Raw genomic sequence first — 22,534 nt, 5'->3', positions numbered from 1 at the left:
CTGACATAAAAAAGACAAATTTGGCAAAGAAACATGACGATGGATTTTGCAAGCTTGGCCAAAGTTGCTTGCGCATCTCATGCTGCTACAGAAATTGTGAAGAGGCATATGTGGGTAGCTTCGCATGGAGATCGGTCGTTGTCGGTGTCCAAACCAGCAGACCTCGGGGTAGGGGGTCCAGAGCTGGATCTCGGATCGATGGTAACAGGAATGAAGGAGATGGTGTTTACCCAGGTTCGGGCCCTCTCGATGGAGGTAAAACCCTATGTCCTGCTCTTCTTTATACTTAAGTGGATGTATCCAGTACAGAGTTGATCTACCTCGAGATCATAATGTGTGGTCTAACTCTAGGTCTAGGTGAATGATTTTGTGTTGATGTCCCCTCTACGGGCTAAACCCTATGGCTTATATACATACCAGGGAGGGTAGCTAGGGTTACAAGGTAAGTAACTATGAGCCCAGCGGCGGCAAAGATCTTGGAGTATACGTCAAGTCTTTGTGGGAGGTAGTCTTGATCATGCCCCCTATGTACGGCTTTCAGAGTCCCTCTTGATCACAAATGGAGGATTGTTGGCCCAGCCCAAAGAGAATGGGTCGGCTGGGTTAGTGCCTGACATGTCCATTTTGCATCATGCTTTTATATCATTATTTATTGCATTATGGGCTGTTATTACACGTTATGTCACAATACTTATGCCTATTCTCTCTTATTTTACAAGGTTTACATTAAGAGGGAGAATGCCGGCAGCTCGAATTCTGGGCTGGAAAAGGAGCAAATATTAGAGACCTATTTTGCACAGCTCCAAAAGTCCTGAAACTTCACGGAAGTCATTTTTGGAATTAATAAAAAATACTGAGCAAAGAAACTACCGGAGGGGCCACACCGTGGCCACGAGGGTGGGAGGCACGCCCTACCCCCCTGGGCGCGCCCCCTGCCTCGTGGGCCCCCTGGCAGGCCTCCGGTGCCCATCATCTACTATATGAAGTCTTTCGTCCGAGAAAAAATCATAAGAAAGCTTTCGGAAGGAAACTCCGCCGCCACGAGGCGGAACCTTGGCGGAACCAATCTAGGGCTCCGGCAGAGCTGTTATGTTGGGGAAACTTCCCTCTGGGAGGGGGAAATCATCGCCATCATCATCACCAACGCTTCTCTCATCGGGAGAGGGCAATCTCCATCAACATCTTCACCAGCACCATCTCCTCTCAAACCCTAGTTCATCTCTTGTATCCAATCTTTGTCCCAAAGCCTCAGATTGGTACCTGCAGGTTCCTAGTAGTGTTGATTACTCCTTGTAGTTGATGCTAGTTGGTTCACATGGTGGAAGATCATATGTTTAGATCCATTATGCATATTAATACCCCTCTGATCATGAACATGAATATGCTTTGTGAGTAGTTACGTTTGTTCCTGAGGACATGGGAGAAGTCTTGCTATAAGTAGTAATGTGAATTTGGTATTCGTTCGATATTTTGATGAGATGTATGTTGTCTCTCCTCTAGGGGTGTCATGTGAACGTCGACTACATGACACCTCACCAGTATTTGGGCCTAGAGGAAGGCATTGGGAAGTAATAAGTAGATAATGGGTTGCTAGAGTGACAGAAGCTTAAACCCTAGTTTATGCGTTGCTTCGTAAGGGGCTGATTTGGATCCATATGTTTCATGCTATGGTTAGGTTTACCTTAATACTTCTTTTGTAGTTGCGGATGCTTGCAATAGGAGTTAATCATAAGTGGGATGCTTGTCCAAGTAAGGACAGCACCCAAGCAGCGGTCCACCAACATATCAAATTATCAAAGTACCGAACGCGAATCATATGAGCGTGATGAAAACTAGCTTGACGATAATTCCCATGTGTCCTCGGGAGCGCTTTTCTCTATATAAGAGTTTGTCCAGGCTTGTCCTTTTCTACAAAAAGGATTGGGCCATCTTGCTGCACCCTATTTACATTTGTTATCTGTTACCCATTACAAATTACCTTATCACAAAACTATCTGTTACCGATAATTTCAGTGCTTGCAGAGAATACCTTACTGGAAACTGCTTTTCATTTCCTTCTGCTCCTTGTTGGGTTCGACACTCTTACTTATCGAAAGGACTACGATAGATCCCCTTTACTTGTGGGTCATCAAGACTCTTTTCTGGCGCCGTTGCTAGGGAGTGAAGCGCCTTTGGTAAATGGAATTTGTTAAGGAAAAATTTATATAGTGTGCTGAAATTTACTGTCACTTGTTACTATGGAAAGTAATCCTTTGAGGGGCTTGTTCGGGGTATCTTCACCCCGACCGGTAGAGAAAATAGTTGCTCCTCAACCTACTGAACCTACTGAAAATGTTTACTTTGAAATTCCTTCGGGTATGATAGAGAAACTGCTGGCTAATCCTTTCACAGGTGATGGAACATTGCATCCCGATTTACACTTAATCTATGTGGATGAAGTTTGTGGATTATTTAAGCTTGCGGGTATGCCCGATGATGTTATCAAGAAGAAGGTCTTCCCTTTATCTTTGAAGGGAGAGGCATTGACATGGTATAGGCTATGTGATGACATGGGATCATGGAACTACAAACGATGAAATTGTAATTTCATCAGAAGTTTTATCCTATGCATCTTGTTCATCGTGATCGTAATTATATATATAATTATTGGCCTCGTGAAGGAGAAAGCTTCGCTCAAGTTTGGGGGAGGCTTAAGTCAATGGTATATTCATGCCCCAATCATGAGCTCTCAAGAGAAATGATTATTCAAAAATTTTATGCTCGGCTTTCTCTCCATAATCGCTCCATACTCGATACTTCTTGTACTGTCTCTTTTATGATGAAGACTATTGAATTCAAATGGGATTTATTGGAAAGAATTAAACGCAACTCTGAAGATTGGGACCTCGACGAACATAAAGAGTCAGGTATAACACCTAAGTTTGATTGTGTTAAATCTTTTATGGATACCGATGCTTTCTGTGAATTTAGCACTAAATATGGACTTGACTCTGAGATAGTAGCTTCTTTCTGTGAATCCTTTGCTACTCATGTTGATCTCCCTAAGGATAAGTGGTTTAAATATAATCCTCCCATTGAAGTAAAAGTAGTTGCACCTATTAAAGTTGAAGAAAAGACTATCACTTATAATGATCCTATTGTTCCTACTGCTTGTGTTGAGAAACCACCTTTCCCTGTTAGAATAAAGGATCATGCTAAAGCTTCAACTGTAGTCAACAAAAGTAATATTAGGACACACAAACCCCCTGAGCAAGTTAAAGTTGAACCTAATATTGCTATGGTTAAAGATCTCTTGGCTGATAATATTGATGGGCATGTTATTTATTTCTATGAGGAAACTGCTAGAATTGCTAAACCTGGTGCTAAAGATAAACATAGACCTGTTGTAGGCATGCCTGTTATTTCTGTTAAAATAGGGGATCATTGTTATCATGGCTTATGTGATATGGGTGCTAGTGCTAGTGCAATACCTCATTCTTTATACGAAGAAATTATGCATGACATTGCACCTGCTGAGATAGAAGATATCGATGTTACCATTAAGCTTGCCAATAGAGATACTATTTCACCGATTGGGATTGTTAGAGATGTTGAAGTCTTGTGTGGGAAGGTTAAATATCCTGCTGATTTTCTTGTTCTTGGTTCCCCACAAGATAGCTTTTCTCCCATTATATTTGGTAGACCCTTCTTGAACACTGTTAATGCTAGGATAGACTGCGAAAAGGATGTTGTTACTATTGGTTTGGGTGATATGTCTCATGAGTTTAATTTTTCTAAATTTCGTAGACAACCCCGTGATGAGGAATTGCCTAGTAAAGATGAAATTATTGGTCTTGCTTCTATTGCCGTGCCTCCTAATGATCCCTTAGAACAATATTTGCTTGACCATGAAAATGATATGTTTATGAATGAAAGAAGGGAAATAGATGAAGTATTCTTTAAACAGGGACCCATTCTAAAACACAACTTGCCTGTTGAAATCCTAAGGGATCCTCCTCCACCCAATGGTGATCCCGTGTTTGAGCTTAAACCATTACCCGATACTCTTAAATATGCTTATCTTGATGAAAAGAAGATATATCATGTTATTATTAGTGCTAACCTTTCAGAGCATGAAGAAGAGAAATTATTGAAAACTCTGAAGAAGCGCCGTGCTGCTATTGGATATACTCTTGATGACCTTAAGGGCATTAGTCCCACTCTATGTCAACACAAAATAAATTTGGAGAAAGACGCCAAACCAGTTATTGATCACCAATGACGGCTAAATCCTAAGATGAAAGAAGTGGTAAGAAAGGAAATATTAAAACTCCTTGAGGCAGGTATAATTTATCCCGTTGCTAATCGTCAGTGGGTAAGTCCTGTCCATTGTGTCCCTAAGAAGGGAGGTATTACTGTCGTTCTTAATGATAAAGATGAATTGATCCCGCAAAGAATTATTACAGGTTATAGGTGAAGGAAATATGCCCTAGAGGAAATAATAAAGTTATTATTTATTTCCTCATATCATGATAAATGTTTATTATTCATGCTAGAATTGTATTAACTGGAAACATAATACATGTGTGAATACATAGACAAACATAGTGTCACTATTATGCCTCTACTTGACTAGCTCGTTAATCGAAGATGGTTGAGTTTCCTAGCCGTGGACATGAGTTGTCATTTGATTAACGGTGTCGGTGTGGGACGACACCTATGGGATCACAAGAATCCCTACTACGGTTGCCGGGGCGCGGGATTGCAAGAAGAGCAGGGCTAGTAGATAGCACACGGATCGTTTACCCAGGTTCGGGCCGCGAGGATGCGTAAAACCCTAGTCCAGCTTTGGTGGGTGTATTTCAGAGAGTTCTTGAGCTCTCGAACTAGCTGTGGTGAGTGCGTGGTTTGAAAGAGCCGAATCCTTCTCCAGTATGCCATGGGCCTCCTTTTATAGTCGAAAAGGTGCTGCCACAGTGGCACACAGGAGGTGGAAAGGCGTACAGTGCCCTGAGCTTATCCCTCGTATTACAGGACAAGACGCCTTTAATGCGTAGCTTAGGTGTCCCCTTGCTTTATCGAGGACGGGGGTGAGGCCCGTCCCGTCCGTCGCCGCTCCTCCTCGCTTTGACACACGCCTTGGCCAGCGATGCGTGCGGCACCATGTAGGCAGGCAGGCAGCTGAGGTGGCGCGGTGGTGGAGCCTTCACGAAGATCTGCATGCCGCCACGCAGGCGCTCGATGAGTTGGCCTGGGGGCTGCATGTTGCCACGCAGGTGCCCGCCCAGCTGGTTGGGCTGGCAGCTGCATGTGAGCGGCGGTGGAAGCTTGGTTGGTGTGGACCTGGCGGTGGCCCTGCTGGCGTCCTTGGCGAGGGTCTTGCCGTGTGGCCCGACAAGGGTCTTGCCGTGGCACGCTGTCGTCCCCGGCAAGGGCCTTGCCGGGGGTCTGGTGGCCTTCCTCGGCAAGGATCTTGCCGAGGATCGTCGTCTTCTAATCCTCATCTGATCTTGAATATGTCTTCACAAAGATCTGCATGCCACCACAGAGGTGCCTTCCCGAGCCCTGGCCCCACGTGGATGATGGCGTTGGGGACCGTGGGCTCAAGGGTGGCTTGCTCTGTTGGTGTGGGGCGAGCTGCCCCGGCAAGGGTCTTGCCGGGGCTGCTGAGGCTGCCCCGGCAAGGGTCTTGCCGGGGGAACCTGCTTCGTCCCTCTGCTTTGTGGTCTTGTCCTTGGCGTTGCTTTTATTATCTTGGGCTTTGGTCTTACCTTGGCTCACCTCCCCTGCTCTGCTTGGCGTGACCGTAGGCGCGGCTCCGACTGCCCGTGCACAGGCATAGGGGTACAAAAACGCACCCCTCTTTTGTACACCGACAGGAGCCCCCGGGCCTGGGCCACGCATAAGCGCAACACGTTGTTGGGCCAGGCCCAAAACGGTGCGCGGGCAGGCGGGGCGGTTTTTACCGCGGTAAAACTTTTCGCGCGCGGCGCTTCCCACGACCAGCGGCGTGGCGCGGCATGGAGGGGCATGCGTGACGTGGGCGGCATGCGTGGGGCGGTTTCCACACGCATGCGTCACATCGCAGTACATGGGCAGCGCGACCAGTGGCTTCCCCATAAAAAGGGATAACCGCGGGCGCACTATTCCTTTTACCCTTCGTGCAACCCCAATCTCGAAAACCTCGACCTTCCTTCCTCTTCTTCTCCAAGCTTCATTCCTGCTTGCCGCCGTTGCGCTTCCGCCGCCCTCTGCCCTGCCCTCCTCCCCCGGCTGCCATGGCGCCAAAATCCACCAAGGGCAAGGGAGTGGCCAAGGACGCCGGAGCCGCGGAGCCGCCGGAGAGTGCGCTGGCGGTGCAGCGGACGCAGTCCGCCGTCTTCCCCTCGACAGTGGACGTGTTCGAGCTTCAAGACTCCTCCAGGCCCCTGTGGGGAGTGAAGACGGGGGGGGGGGGGGGGGGGGGTTCGGGGCACCCAGCCACGCGCGTCATCCCCGCCGACTGCGCCGAGGCTGCCCCAAATCGGTACCCCTTCTTTGTCGATTATTTTTCCTGCGGGCTCTGTCCTCCTTTCTTTGATTTCTTGAGTGATGCCATGCATACCTTTGACTTCCGCCTCCTGGATTTTACTCCAAATGTGGTGGAGTGCATGGCCCTTTTCACGCATCTCTGCGAGGGCATCGCCGGGGTGCACCCCAACACGGCGCTCTTTCGCCATTACTTCTCCCCTCGGATCCAACCCGGGGGCGCCATCTCCGGTTGCATCGCCTGGGTCTCAACATCCAAGGGAGCGTATCCGGAGGGCGCCATGAAGGAGAGGTGGGAAGAATGGCGGGGCCGATGGTGCTGGATCGAGGAGAAGGACCCGCCGGCGTTCTGCGAAGTTCGCCGGGCGCCGCCGGTCCGCAGAAGCGATTGGAGCGACGTCGATGCGGACGAGGAGAAGCTCACGGTCGCCACCACCAGGATCCTCCGGCTCACCGAGGCTGGCCTCACCCTTGAGATGATCGGGGCGGACTTCATTCGCCGCCGGATCGCTCCACTGCATAACAAGGGGAGGCCAGCCTGGCTCTTCACGAACCCCGCCGACATCATGCGGCTTCGTCCCGGCCTCGACCACAATTTCACAGTGATGGGGCATGCCCATTTCTGCCAGCGGCTCTTCCAACTTGACGTGGGCCGCGATGGCGAGGTCGAGCGGACCGGCAAGGTCGCGAGGGCCGCCGCGAAGGCCGGCAAGGTCCTCAAGGGGCCTCTATTCAAGCTGCCGACGGGGGTGGTCCCATTGTGCAATAACTCACGCCGGTCCCAGATCATTGCCATGATGCCGGACTGCAATGCGCATGGCCCTGACCCGAGCTGGAAGGAGCCGGAGGACGCCGAAGAGCAGCAGTTCTTTAACACTCTGCACGAGGGGTACGTCAACGCCGACGCCGAGCGGCTGCTTGTCGAGGACACCACTCAGGCGGAGCTGGACTACATCGCCGCCAGGGCGAGGGAGGCACAACTTGCCAAGGAGGCCGGCAGCGCCGGCGGTGTGGAGGACAAGGCCGCGACGGCCGCGGAGGAGGAGGAGCTCGCCCGTTGGGCGGCGGTCGCCGAGGGAGCCAGCAGCGCTGGCACCGAGGCTCCTCTGGATGAAGATCTGACCGACGAGTCGTCATCGAAGGAGGCCGAGCCCGCAGGCCAGACGCCAGCCGCGGGGAGAGGGCGAGTCCTGCGGCGGGCCAGTTCCGGCGAGCCGGTCCGGCCCGGCAGGGCTGCGCGGCCACAGCTAACCTTGGAGGGGTCCAGGCGCCACACGAGGGCCATGGCGGCAAGGAAGCGGGCGAAGGTCGCGGTGAAGAAGAAGACAGCCACCCCTTCTTCGTCCACGCGTGCCCACACACCACCTCCTTCTCCTCCTCCGGCGGATGTTGACATGGAGGTCACTTTTGATTATGGATCCCTCAGCCCGAGGAGGAAGAGGAAAACAGCGGAGGAGGAGGCGGACGACGAGTAAGTATCTGGTTCCTTTTCGTTATCTCTACCTCCTCAATCTGTGTTGCTCATCTTGACTTGTCTTCATTTTTGCAGGGACGTGGAGACGCTGGCCCAGAGAGTGAAGAGGGCCAAGGTCTCAGCGGGTGGCCAGCCCCCAGTTGGTACTTTGGGGGCGCCACTGGTGGTGTTGAGCAGCCCGGACAGCAGCCCCCGGCACAGCCCCCAGCGTAAGTTCATCACTCTTCCCTCGTCGACATGTGTCAGGGGCACGACACTTTGGTGCTGACCTTGCCAGGTATGCATGAGGGGAGCAGCAGCAGGAGGAGCCACAGAGGGCTACTCCCAACATGCCGCCCCCATCGACCACGCCGCCCCGAGGGGCGTCCCCGGCAAGGGCGCCAGGCACCGGGCCCATGCACATGGAGGAGGAGGAGGAGAACTTGGGTGCCGGTGGCTTTGCCTCGACGCCAAATGTTGGCGGGGAGGGGACTTCCATTTCCCAACCGGGTACTGCCACAGGTAATCCGTTCGCCTTTCGTCCCTGTTTCTTTTTCTCTCTGGCTCTTGGTCCTGGCCTTGCCTCACCCCCTTCTTCGGCATCCAGATTCCTCCTCGGTGAACCCAGAGGACGTGGACGCCGTCATCGAGGATGTCGCCAAGGCCGCCGAGGCGGACGCCGAGAAGATCGCCGCCGAGGAGGCCGCCAAGGGTGCTGCCGAGGACGCCGTCGAGGGGCCTACCGGGGAGGCCGGCAAGGCTGCCGCTGACGAGACCGGCAAGGGGCCTGCCGGAGAGGCCGGCGGGGCTGCTGCCAAGGAGGAGGAGGTGGCTGATGACCAGCCTTCCTCTTCCGCTGCTTCCGGCTCCGGCAAGTACCCGAGGGTGGGCGACGACTTGTTCGTCCACCTTCTAGGCGCGTCGAGCACCAGGACACCCGTTGAGGGAGAGGTGTTCGACGACGAAGTGCTTGCCGCTGCCGGTCTTGAAGTCGTTGATGAGCCGATCGTTGGCGGCGATGGTTCGCGGGAAGAGCGGCTCCTCCACGCCATGGGTGCCAGCTTCCGGAAGCTCTAGTTGCTCCACCGCGCCCGCCTGGACAAGGTTAATTCCAGGACGGCGGTGGTGGAGAAGGCGGAGGCGGACCTCCAGAAGCGTGTTGCTGAGACGTAGGACTGGTTCCGTGAGGCCCACAAGGAGCTCAAGGCTGCTCAGGGCGAGCTGGCCAAGCGCGACGTGGAGCTCACCATGAAGCTCGCCGACGTCGAGAAGGCTCAAGAGACGGCGAAGAACTTGGTTGCGGCCGCCGAAGCCGCCCGCACCCTGCACGAGGCCGCGCTGAACTCCCAAGAGGAGGACCTCACTGCACGCGAGGAGAAGCTTGCCGCCATGCTTCGCGGCAAGGATGCCGAGGTGGAGAAGCTTGTCTTGGAGCGGACCAGTGAGCTGGAGGAGAGGCACGAAGAGGCACTCAATGCCCAGGCCCAGGTTCACGCCGGCAAGGTGGAGGAGTTGGAGGCGGAGCACGACATGCTGAAGAAGCATGCTCTGAAGCTGTCCCAGGAGAGGGACATGCTCAATAGTGCCTTGACAAAGGCGCAGGGCGCGGTTGTCAGCAAGGCTGGGGAGCTCTCCGAGGCCAACAACTCCATCCAAGACCTCAAGCTGAAGCTGGAGGGTCTCAAGAAGGTGCTGTCGGAGGCCAAAACCCGAGAGGGGACCCTAGCCAAGGAGCTGGAGGGCGAGAAGCTGTTGTGTAAGAGCGAGGGCCTCAACTTCGCGGATCACGTGGCGGGCGAGAACCGTTGGCTCGATCGCCTCGCCAACGTCGCCAACCAGGCCGCCGCGCAGCTGGCCATCATGGGGATGCCGGACGTGAGGTATGTCCCGGAGCGGAGCACGAGCGCCAATTGCAGCCTAACCATGTTCTTTGAGAAGGTCGTCGGCGCTCTGGAGCAGCTCCATGCCAACCGGGCGGCCTCACTGGCCGACGAGTCCCGGAGGCTTTGCCAGGGTGCCATGACCAAGGTTCTCACCAAGGTGGCGCACTGGTACCCCGACCTCGACTTCGACGCCGTGCTGGAGAGCTTGCCAGAGGGTACTGACCTTGCGCCGCTCAGGGAGCGCATCAAGCCCATCATCAGCCGAGTCGGCGAAATCCAGAGCGTGGAGGGCCAGTGCCGGGATTAGGCATCCCGTTCTTTATCGCCGCTATAGGTTCACAACCAAGACAATCGCTATTTCTAGTTAGAACCGCAGCAACAATTTGATGTAATATAACTCTGCAGCACTTTCAGTATTATGCATGTTATTTTCCTGTTCGATTTTCCTCTGTATGTCCTCCCTACGTTACTGGGTAGGCTTGCCGGTGCGTAAACCTGAGGCGGCGTCTTGGGGACGGATTCCCATTGGCCTGCCGAGTGTGCTTCCTGCCGGGCGAACCACCTTGCCGCCCTTAGCGCGGCCGCCCGAACTGTCGAGCTTGACTCGAGTCAGAGTCGGGAGCGTTGCCAGGTGCGGAAGGCTACCCCGCCTCTCTCGACGCGGCCGCTTTGAGCTGTTGAGCGGACTAGAAACAGAACAAGGGCGTTGCCAATTGCGGGAGGGCCCCTTTGCGTGCAGGTTTCTCATACATAGGCGAGATCTTCGAGGACGATAACCTTATATATAGGAGGAAATAACTCAAAGCTCTGAATGACTTAACATTTCTGTTGCCGAGCCGGCGTCGTCCCTCCGGCCGCCTTCTTCTTAGGAGCCAAGCGCGATGAAGAATTGCTAGGCTAACTACTAGACCAGATTCTCACAATTGCGCCACCCCTACCTGGCGCGCCAAAGATGTCGGTGTGGAACGACACCTATGGGATCACAAGAATCCCTACTACGGTTGCCGGGGCGCGGGATTGCAAGAAGAGCAGGGCTAGTAGACAGCACAAGGATCGTTTACCCAGGTTGAGGATGCGTAAAACCCTAGTCCTGCTTTGGTGGGTGTATTTCAGAGAGTTCTTGAGCTCTCGAACTAGCTGTGGTGAGTGCGTGGTTCGAAAGAGCCGAATCCTTCTCCAGTATGCCATGGGCCTCCTTTTATAGTCGAAAAGGGGCTGCCACAATGGCACACAGGAGGTGGAAAGGCGTACAGTGCCCTGAGCTTATCGCTCCTATTATAGGACAAGACGCCTTTAATGCGTAGCTTAGGTGTCCCCTTGCTTTATTGGGGACGGGGGCGAGGCCCGTCCCGTCCGTCGCCGCTCCTCCTTGCTTCGACACGCGCCTTGGCCAGCGATGCGTGCGGCGCCATGTAGGCAGGCAGGCAGCTGAGGTGGCGCGGTGGTGGAGCCTTCACGAAGATCTGCATGCCGCCACGCAGGCGCTAGATGAGTTGGCCTGGGGGCTGCATGTTGCCACGCAGGTGCCCGCCCAGCTGATTGGGCTGGCAGCTGCATGTGAGCGGTGGTGGAAGCTTGGTTGGGGTGGACCTGGCGGTGGCCCTGCTGGCGTCCTTGGCGAGGGTCTTGCCGGGTGGCCCAGCAAGGGTCTTGCCGTGTGGCCCGGCAAGGGTCTTGCCGTGGCGCGCTGTCATCCCCGGCAAGGGCCTTGCCGGGGGTCTGGTGGCCTTCCTCGGCAAGGATCTTGCCGAGGATCGTCGTCTTCTAATCCTCATCTGATCTTGAATATGTCTTCACAAAGATCTGCATGCCACCACAGAGGTGCCTTCCCGAGCCCTGGCCCCACGTGGATGATGGCGTTGGGGACCGTGGGCTCAAGGGTGGCTCGCTCTGTTGGTGTGGGGCGAGCTCCCCCGACAAGGGTCTTGCCGGGGCTGCTGAGGCTGCCCCGACAATGGTCTTGCCGGGGAACCTGCTTCATCCCTCTGCTCTTTGTGGTCTTGTCCTTGGCGTTGCTTTTATTATCTTGGGCTTCGGTCTTACCTTGGCTCACCTCCCCTTCTCTGCTTGGCGTGACCGTAGGCGCGGCTCCGACTGCCCGTGCACAGGTATAGGGGTACAAAAACGCACCCCTCTTTTTGTACACCGACAAACGGGATCGCATCATTAGGAGAATGATGTGATTGACTTGACCCATTCCGTTAGCTTAGCACTTGATCGTTTCGTATGTTGCTATTGCTTTCTTCATGACTTATACATGTTCCTATGACTATGAGATTATGCAACTCCCGTTTACCGGAGGAACACTTTGTGTGCTACCAAACGTCACAACGTAACTGGGTGATTATAAAGGTGCTCTACAGGTGTATCCGAAGGTACTTGTTGAGTTGGCGTATTTCGAGATTAGGATTTGTCACTCCGATTGTCGGAGAGGTATATCTCTGGGCCCTCTCGGTAATGCACATCACTATAAGCCTTGCAAGCAATGTGACTAATAAGTTAGTTGCGGGACGATGCATTACGGAACGAGTAAAGAGACTTGCCGGTAACGAGATTGAACTAGGTATTGAGATACCGACGATCGAATCTCGGGCAAGTAACATACCCGATGACAAAGGGAACAACATATGTTGTTATGCGGTTTGACTGATAAAGATCTTCGTAGAATATGTAGGAGCCAATATGAGCATCCAGGTTCCGCTATTGGTTATTGACCGGAGACGTGTCTCGGTCATGTCTACATAGTTCTCGAACCCGTAGGGTCCGCACGCTTAAAGTTAGATGACGACCGGTATTATGAGTTTTTGTGTTTTGATGTACCGAAGGTAGTTCGGAGTCCCGTATATGATCACGGACATGACACCGGAAGTGTTCCAGGTGGTTTCGGATAAAACCGGAGTGCCGGAGGGTTACCGGAACCCCCCGGGAGAAGTAATGGGCCTTATGGGCCTTAGTGGAGAGAGAGAGGGCTGGCCTAGGGCAGGCCGCGCGCCCCTCCCCCTCTGGTCCGAATTGGACTAGGAGAGGGGGGCGGCGCCCCCCTTCCCTTCTCCCTCTCCCCCTTCCTTTCCCCCTCCTAGTAGGAGTAGGAAAGATGGGAGTCCTACTCCCACTAGGAGGAGGACTCCTCTTCCCGGCGCGCCCCATAAGGCCGGCCGGCCTCCCCCTTGCTCCTTTATATACGGGGGCAGGGGGCACCTCTGGACACACAATTTGATCTATTGATCTATTCCAGCCATGTGCGGCGCCCCCCTCCACCATATTCCACCTTGGTCATATCGTAGCGGTGCTTAGGTGAAGCCCTGCATCGGTAGCAACATCATCACCGTCATCACGCCGTCGTGCTGACAAAACTCTCCCGTGAAGCTCTACTAGATCGGAGTTCGCGGGACGTCATCGAGCTGAACGTGTGCTGAACTCGGAGGTGTCGTACGTTCGGTACTTGGATCGGTCGGATCGTGAAGACGTATGACTACATCAACCGCGTTGTGCTAACGCTTCCGCTTTCGGTCTACGAGGGTACGTGGACACACTCTCCCCTCTCGTTGCTATGCATCACCATGATCCTATGTGTAAGTAGGATTTTTTTTGAAATTACTACGTTCCCCAACAGTGGCATCCGAGCCTGGTTTTATGCGTAGATGTTATATGCACGAGTAGAACACAAGTGAGTTGTGGGCGATACAAGTCATACTGCTTACCAGCATGTCATACTTTGGTTCGGTGGTATTGTTGGATGAAGCGGCCTGGACCGACATTACGCGTACGCTTACGCGAGACTGGTTCTACCGACGTGCTTTGCACATAGGTGGCCGGCGGGTGTCAGTTTCTCCAACTTTTGTTGAACCGAGTGTGGCTACGCCTGGTCCTTGAGAAGGTTAAAACAGCACTAACTTGACGAACTATCATTGTGGTTTTGATGCGTAGGTAAGAACAGTTCTTGCTCAGCCCGTAGCAGCCACGTAAAACTCGCAACAACAAAGTAGAGGACGTCTAACATGTTTTTGCAGGGCATGTTGTGATGTGATATGGTCAAGGCATGATGCTATATTTATTGTATGAGATGATCAAGTTTTGTAACCGAGTTATCGGCAACTGGCAGGAGCCATATGGTTGTCTCTTTATTGTATGCAATGCAATCGCCCTGTAATTGCTTTACTTTATCACTAAACGGTAGCGATAGTCGTAGAAGCAATAGTTGGCGAGACGACAACGATGCTATGATGGAGATCAAGGTGTCGCGCCGGTGACGATGGTGAACATGACGGTGCTTCGGAGATGGAGATCACAAGCACAAGATGATGATGGCCATATCATATCACTTATAGTGATTGCATGTGATGTTTATCTTTATGCATCTTATTTTTCTTTGATTGACGGTAGCATTACAAGATGATCTCTCACTAAAATTTCAAGATAAAAGTGTTCTCCCTGAGTATGCACCGTTTCCAAAGTTCGTCGTGTCGAGACACCACGTGATGATCGGGTGTGATAAGCTCTACGTTCATCTACAACGGGTGCAAGCCAGTTTTGCACACGCAGAATACTCGGGTTAAACTTGACGAGCCTAGCATATGCAGATATGGCCTCGGAACACTGAAACCGAAAGGTCGAGCGTGAATCATATAGTAGATATGATCAACATAGTGATTTTCACCATTGAAAACTACTCCATTTCACGTGATGATCGGTTATGGTTTAGTTGATTTGGATCACGTGATCACTTAGATGATTAGTGGGATGTCTTAGTACCTGATTAATAACTTAAATTTATCATGAACTTAGTACCTGATAGTATTTTGCTTGTCTATGTTGATTGTAGATAGATGGCCCGTGCTGTTGTTCCGTTGAATTTTAATGCGTTCCTTGAGAAAGCAAAGTTGAAAGATGATGGTAGCAATTACACAGACTGGGTCTGTAACTTGAGGGTTATCCTCATTGCTGCACAGAAGAATTATGTCCTGGAAGCACTGCTGGGTGCCAGGCCTGCTGCAGATGCAACTGACGACGTTAAGAACGTCTGGCAGAGCAAAGCTGATGACTACTCGATAGTTCAGTGTGCCATGCTTTAGGCTTAGAGCCGGGACTTCAACGACGTTTTGAACGTCATGGAGCATATGAAATGTTCCAGGAGTTGAAGTTAATATTTCAAGCAAATGCCCGGATTGAGAGATATGAAGTCTCCAATAAGTTCTACAGCTGCAAGATGGAGGAGAATAGTTCTGTCAGTGAACATATACTCAAAATGTCTGGGTATAACAATCACTTGATTCAACTGGGAGTTAATCTTCCGGATGATAGTGTCATTGACAGAATTCTTCCATCACTGCCACCAAGCTACAAGAGCTTCGTGATGAACTATAATATGCAAGGGAGGGATAAGACAATTCCTGACTCTTCGCAATGCTAAAGGCTGCGGTAAAGGCTGCGGACGTAGAAATCAAGAAGGAGCATCAAGTGTTGATGGTTAACAAGACCACCAGTTTCAAGAAAAAGGGCAAAGGGAAGAAGAAGGGGAACTTCAAGAAGAACAGCAAACAAGTTGCTGCTCAAGAAAAGAAACCCAAGTCTGGACCTAAGCCTGAGACTGAGTGCTTCTACTGCAAGCAAACTGGTCACTGGAAGCGGAACTGCCCCAAGTATTTGGCGGATGAGAAGGATGGCAAGGTGAACAAAGGTATATGTGATATACATGTTATTGATGTGTACCTTACTAGAGCTCGCAGTAGCACCTGGGTATTTGATACTGGTTTTGTTGCTAATATTTGCAACTCGAAACAGGGACTACGGATTAAGCGAAGACTGGCTAAGGACGAGGTGACGATGCGCGTGGGAAATGGTTCCAAAGTCGATGTGATCGCCGTTGGCACGCTACCTCTACATCTACCTTCGGGATTAGTTTTAGACCTAAATAATTGTTATTTGGTGCCAGCTTTAAGCGTGAACATTATATCTAGATCTTGTTTGATGCGAGATGGTTATTCATTTAAATCTGAGAATAATGGTTGTTCTATTTATATGAGTAATATCTTTCATGGTCATGCACCCTTGAAGAGTGGTCTATTTTTGTTGAATCTCGACAGTAGTGATACACATATTCATAATGTTGAAGCCAAAAGATGTAGAGTTGATAATGATAGTGCAACTTATTTGTGGCACTGCCGTTTGGGTCATATTGGTGTAAAGCGCATGAAGAAACTCCATAATGATGGACTTTTGGAATCACTTGATTATGAATCACTTAGTACTTGCGAACCATGCCTTATGGGCAAGATGACTAAAACGTCGTTCTCCGGAACAATGGAGCGAGCAACAGATTTGTTGGAGATCATACATACTGATGTATGTGGTCCGATGAATGTTGAGGCTCGCGGCAGGTATCGTTATTTTCTCACCTTCACAGATGATTTAAGCAGATATGGGTATATCTACTTAATGAAACATAAGTCTGAAACATTTGAAAAGTTCGAAGAATTTCAGAGTGAAGTGGAAAATCATCGTAACAAGAAAATAAAGTTTCTATGATCTGATCGTGGAGGAGAATATTTGAGTTACGAGTTTGGTCTACATTTGAAACAATGCGGAATAGTTTCGCAACTTACGCCACCCGGAACACCACATCGTAATGGTGTGTCCGAACATCATAATCGTACTTTACTAGATATGGTGCGATCTATGATGTCTCTTACTGATTTACCGCTATCGTTTTGGGGTTATGCTTTAGAGACGGCTGCATTCACGTTAAATAGGGCACCATCAAAATCCGTTGAGACGACGCCTTATGAACTGTGGTTTGGCAAGAAACCAAAGTTGTCGTTTCTTAAAGTTTGGGGCTGCGATGCTTATGTGAAAAAGCTTCAACCTGATAAGCTCGAACCCAAATCGGAGAAATGTGTCTTCATAGGATACCCAAAGGAAAACTGTTGGGTACACCTTTTATCACAGATCCAAAGGCAAGACATTCGTTGCTAAGAATGGATCCTTTCTAGAGAAGGAGTTTCTCTCGAAAGAAGTGAGTGGGAGGAAAGTAGAACTTGATGAGTTAACTGTACCTGCTCCCTTATTGGAAAGTAGTTCATCACAGAAACCGGTTCCTGTGACAGCTACACCAATAAGTGATGAAGCTAATGATATTGATCATGAAACTTCAGATCAAGTTACTACTGAACCTCGTAGGTCAACCAGAGTAAGATCCGCACCAGAGTGGTACGGTAATCCTATTCTGGAGGTCATGTTACTTGACCAAGGCAAACCTACTAACTATGAAGAAGCGATGGTGAGCCCAGATTCCGCAAAATGGCTTGAGGCCATGAAATCTGAGATGGGATCCATGTATGAAAACAAAGTGTGGACTTTGGTTGACTTGCCCGATGGTCGGCAAGCCATTGAGAATAAATGGATCTTCAAGAAGAAGACTGACGCTGACGGTAATGTTACTATCTATAAAGCTCGACTTGTTGCGAAAGGTTTTCGACAAGTTCAAGGTATTGACTACGATGAGACTTTCTCACCTGTAGCGATGCGTAAGTCTGTCCGAATCATGTTAGCAATTGCCGCATTTTATGATTATGAAATTTGGCAAATGGATGTCAAAACTGCATTCCTGAATGGATTTCTGGAAGAAGAGTTGTATATGATGCAACCAGAAGGTTTTGTCGATCCAAAGGGAGCTAACAAAGTGTGCAAGCTCCGGTGATCCATTTATGGACTGGTGCAAGCCTCTCTGTAGCGACCAGACCTCAAACAGTCTGATCTCTGTGCATCAGTGTCATCCCTGGATCGGAAATGCTGACACGCACAGTACTTGAAGGATTTATAACAGAGTAGCAATCACACACTTATTACATTGAATGTCTCAAAAGAGAACTTATTACAAATAATATGGCTTAAGGCCATCTAATACGATAACAGCGAAAGGCTTGGAAGATAAAGTGAGTCCATCAACTCCAATGGCATCACTGAGTGAAAGACCGCGACCTAAGGCACCTTACTCGTCGTCTGAAAAGTCTGCAACATGATACGTTGCAGCCCGAAAACGGGCCAGCACATGGAATATGCTGGCAAGGCAACACAAAAGAGTAATGAACAGAATAAAGCTATCACTACATGCATATATGGCTGGTGGAGGCTGTATGGTTAATATGTTTTGCGAAAAGCCAATTTTTCCCTACAACAAAGGAATAAATTTTATTTAAGTACAAAGTTGGTTGCAAACATTGAGAATGGTAAACCCCATCTCAATCCCAATTAAAAGTAATTAATAACCCAATCAAATTTATATTAAGAGTGATGAGATCCACATGATAATCCAAGAACTAGATACTCAAGATGTCCATAATCGGGGACACGGCTAACCATGGTTAGTTTGTACACTCTGCAGAGGTTTGCGCACTTTTCCCCACAAGACTCGATCTCCTCCGTTGGATTTCTCGCACTACAATATGTTTGAGAAACGGATGACCGAGACACAGTCTTTCCGAAGAGGTCCCCTTAACCGATAGATAGGCCTGTACACCTACAATCCCCTACATCTGCTAGCCCATCATGGAAAGGTTTCCCACAACATACTCAACTATGCCAGAGCCCATAATGGCATGTGGCTGCACACGGAAGTTTCCAGCATGAATAATCTTATGATCCCTTTGAGCCTGGGTGGCAGTCCATAGGAGAATCACACGGTACCCCGGGATTTCCAAAAATACAGGCAATCACTAGGTTCCCCAGGTGCCTCAATCCACCCAGATGTGTATTAAAGTTGCCACCTTAAGTTAACCATTAATTAACAATACTCACATCTGTCATGAATACACTCAAACCCAAACCACGTCTACGAGCATAGCATAGTAGTATAAGCAACGTAGAAGTAACTCCCAAGGTTTGATAATAAACAGGTGAATAGGTGCTACCTCATGTACTTCCCAAACCCACAATTTAAATTAGATCCTAACCATGCAATTGTTTGAGGATTGATCTAATGCAATAAAACTGGGTAGTAAAGAGGTATGATCAAAGTGTTACTTGCCTTGCTGATGATCCGCGAAACCTAGAGACTTGTAGTAACACGCTTCGCACTCCGGGTACTCTATCACAAACAAACAAGCATACAATAAGCAATCAAGAAAAGATGCATGGGTAAAACTCAAATAAGAAAATCTAACCAGAAAGTTCAACTTAAGAACTCCGGTTTGCAAAAAGAATCAAATCAAACGAAGCAACGAAACTCAAACTGCGAAAGAAAAAAGCTTCGTTTACTAATCTGGACTAAAGTAAATTTTTACAGTAGCAAAAACTTATTTAAGTTGGTTAAATAGAAAGAGGGTTTCGAGACGAAACTCTAGGCGCTTGAATCGCCTGATTCCGATAAACGAGCGAAAAGTTAAACTAAAACGTAAATCGGATCAGAAATCGCGATCGAAAATAATCGCGGAAAATCCAAGAAAAAGAAAAACTAACTAATAGAATAACGAACGAATGTTCGTTATTTGCGGCTAACGGGTGAAAACCGTTCGTTAAACAAACATACGGACGAACGTCCGCTAAATAACTAAACCGAAAAAACTGAACCGAAACTAAAAAAACGGATCTAGGGTTTCCAAAAAAACCGATCGGATTTCTTGCGAAAACTGAGGCAGCGGCGGCTACCTCCGGCGAAGTCCGACGAGGCGGCGGCGGGCGGCTCCGGTGGTGGGGTCGGGCGGCGGCGGGTGGCGGCTCCGGCGGGGCGGCAGCGGCGATGGCGGGGGGGATGGCGCGACAGCTAGGGTTGGCGGGGTCGGGCTGGTGGGCTGCGGCCTCGGCCACGCGGCTTATAAAGCCTCCCCCGGGCGGAGTCCCAGGCGGATACGGCCCAAGGTCGGTTTCCTTTTTTTTTTAAATTATTCCGCGCAGGAAAACGAATAAAAGGAATACTAAACGGACTCCAAAAATCCTGAAATAAATTTTCCCCGTCCTCTAAAAATAAGCTTGACCAGGTGAACATTTATTTGGGCCTCTAATGCAAATTTGAAAAAAGCATATTTTTCCTAATTCAAATAAAATAGTGTCAAAACTCCGAACAAAAATATTATTTGATTTTAATATTAAATCTCCAATATTTCTTTATATTGAGGAAGTCATTTTATCCTCTCTCTTTTATTTTTATAAAAGAAATATTCGAAGAGAAAATAATAAAATCAAACAATCCTCTTTACAAAATTCGAGAAAAACTCAAATATGAAAATAACGAAATTCCCAACTCTCTCCGTGGGTCCTTGAGTTGCGTAGAATTTCTAGGATCGAGCCAAAATGCAATAAAATATGATATGCAATGATGATCTAATGTATAACATTCCAAATTGAAAATTTGGGATGTTACACTCTCGGAGTTGGAATAAACGTTTTGATAGTGTGATCAAAGCATATGGTTTTATACAAACTTTTGGAGAAGCCTGTATTTACAAGAAAGTGAGTGGGAGCTCTGTAGCATTTCTGATATTATATGTGGATGACATATTGCTGATTGGAAATGATATAGAATTTCTGGATAGCATAAAAGGATACTTGAATTAGAGTTTTTCAATGAAAGACCTCGGTGAAGCTGCTTACATATTAGGCATCAAGATCTATAGAGATAGATCAAGACGCTTGATAGGACTTTCACAAAGCACATACCTTGACAAAGTTTTGAAGAAGTTCAAAATGGATCAAGCAAAGAAAGGGTTCTTGCCTGTGTTACAAGGTGTGAAGTTGAGTCAGACTCAATGCCCGACCACTGCAGAAGATAGAGAGAAAATGAAAGATGTTCCCTATGCTTCAGCCATAGGCTCTATCATGTATGCAATGCTGTGTACCAGACCTGATGTGTGTCTTTCTATTAGCCTAGCAGGGAGGTACCAAAGTAATCAGGAGTGGATCACTGGACTGCGGTCAAGAACATCCTGAAATACCTGAAAAGGACTAAGGATATGTTTCTCGTTTATGGAGGTGATAAATAGCTAGTCGTAAATGGTTACGTCGATGCAAGCTTTAACACTGATCCGGACGATTCTCAATCGCAAACCGGATACGTGTTTACACTAAACAGTGGAGCTGTCAGTTGGTGCAGTTCTAAACAAAGCGTTGTGGCGGGATCTACGTGTGAAGCGGAGTACATAGCTGCTTCGGAAGCAGCAAATGAAGGATTCTGGATGAAGGAGTTCATATCCGATCTAGGTGTCATACCTAGTGCATCGCGTCCAATGAAAATATTTTGTGACAATACTGGTGCAATTGCCTTAGCAAAGGAATCTAGATTTCAGAAGAGGACCAAGCACATCAAGAGACGCTTCAATTCCACCCGGGACCAAGTCCAGGTGGGAGACATAGAGATTTGCAAGATACATACGGATCTGAATGTTGTGGACCCGTTGACTAAGCCTCTTCCACGAGCAAAACATGACCAGCACCAAAACTCCATGGGTGTTAGAATCATTACTGTGTAATCTAGATTATTGACTCTAGTGCAAGTGGGAGACTGAAGGAAATATGCCCTAGAGGCAATAATAAAGTTATTATTTGTTTCCTCATATCATGATAAATGTTTATTATTCATGCTAGAATTGTATTAACCGGAAACATAATACATGTGTGAATACATAGACAAACATAGTGTCACTAGTATGCCTCTACTTGACTAGCTCATTAATTGAAGATGGTTGAGTTTCCTAGCCATGGACATGAGTTGTCATTTGATTAACGGGATCACATCATTAGGAGAATGATGTGATTGACTTGACCCATTCCGTTAGCTTAGCACTTGATCATTTAGTATGTTGCTATTGGTTTCTTCATGACTTATACATGTTCCTATGACTATGAGATTATGTAACTCCCATTTACCGGAGGAACAATTTGTGTGCTACCAAATGTCACAACATAACTGGGTGATTATAAAGGTGCTCTACAGGTGTCTCCGAAGGTACTTGTTGAGTTGGCGTATTTCGAGATTAGGATTTGTCACTCCGATTGTCGGAGAGGTATATCTCTGGGCCCTCTCGGTAATGCACATCACTATAAGCCTTGCAAGCAATGTGACTAATAAGTTAGTTGCGGGATGATGCATTACGGAACGAGTAAAGAGACTTGCCGGTAACGAGATTGAACTAGGTATTGAGATACCGACGATCGAATCTCGGGCAAGTAACATACCGATGACAAAGGGAACAACGTATGTTGTTATGCGGTTTGACCGATAAAGATCTTCGTAGAATATGTAGGAGCCAATATGAGCATCCAGGTTCCGCTTTTGGTTATTGACCGGAGATGTGTCTCGGTCATGTCTACATAGTTCTCGAACCCGTAGGGTCCGCATGCTTAAAGTTAGATGACGATCGGTATTATGAGGTTTTGTGTTTTGATGTATCGAAGGTAGTTCGGATTCCCGGATATGATCATGGACATGACGAGGAGTCTTGAAATGGTCGAGATGTAAAGATCGATATATCGGACGACTATATTTGGACACCGGAAGTGTTCCGGGTGGTTTTGGATAAAACCGGAGTGCCCGAGGGTTACCGGAACCCCCCGGGAGAAGTAATGGGCCTTATGGGCCTTAGTGGAGAGAGAAAGGGCTGGCCTAGGGCAGGCCGCGCGCCCCTCCCCTCTGGTCCGAATTGGACTAGGAGACGGGGGGCGGCGCCCCCCTTTCCTTCTCCCTCTCCCCTTTCCTTTCCCC

The sequence above is a fragment of the Aegilops tauschii genome, chromosome 3 (genome assembly GCF_002575655.3).
Source record: "Aegilops tauschii subsp. strangulata cultivar AL8/78 chromosome 3, Aet v6.0, whole genome shotgun sequence".
NCBI classification, from domain to species: Eukaryota; Viridiplantae; Streptophyta; class Magnoliopsida; order Poales; family Poaceae; genus Aegilops; species Aegilops tauschii.
The sequence above is the reverse complement of the archived record's forward strand: the minus strand, read 5'-3'. Positions refer to the sequence as shown.